Source organism: Melanotaenia boesemani, chromosome 12, assembly GCF_017639745.1.
Source record: "Melanotaenia boesemani isolate fMelBoe1 chromosome 12, fMelBoe1.pri, whole genome shotgun sequence".
Classification (NCBI taxonomy): Eukaryota; Metazoa; Chordata; class Actinopteri; order Atheriniformes; family Melanotaeniidae; genus Melanotaenia; species Melanotaenia boesemani.
The window spans coordinates 8,766,091-8,766,569 of record NC_055693.1 but is presented as its reverse complement, the minus strand read 5'-3'; positions in this window follow the sequence as shown (position 1 = coordinate 8,766,569).

Genomic DNA, 479 nt, shown 5'->3' with positions numbered 1-479 from the left:
TATTTTTGCAATTATTTGTCAAGTATTGCAAGTACTTCTGCCACTTATCTGGAGTCGGGTCTCGGGTCCTGGCAGAAAATAGATGGATGGATGGATTTGTCTCTTTCATACAAGTAAAAAGCTTTAAGAGATAATGACACTGACATACTCTTTGCAATAAAACTTATTTCCCCTTGATGGCAGCATTGTGTCACCTACTTAAGATGAATTTATCACAGTAGCTTAACAGCTGTGGGATAAATGTGCAAGCTCCTCTCCAAGTCCCAATAATTGATGTTGAAGATTAAATAACTATTTGCTTGTGAAATTAATTTTACTAAAAACAGTTACATTTGCCTATTTTTTGCTGGTGGTGCTTCTCAAAATATCTCAAGATCTTATGAACAGATTCCAAAGTTTTGTTTGAAAATTATAAATAGTTTTTTATATTTAATGCAATTTGTTCAAAGAATACTACTAATGCAAAATCCCATATAATA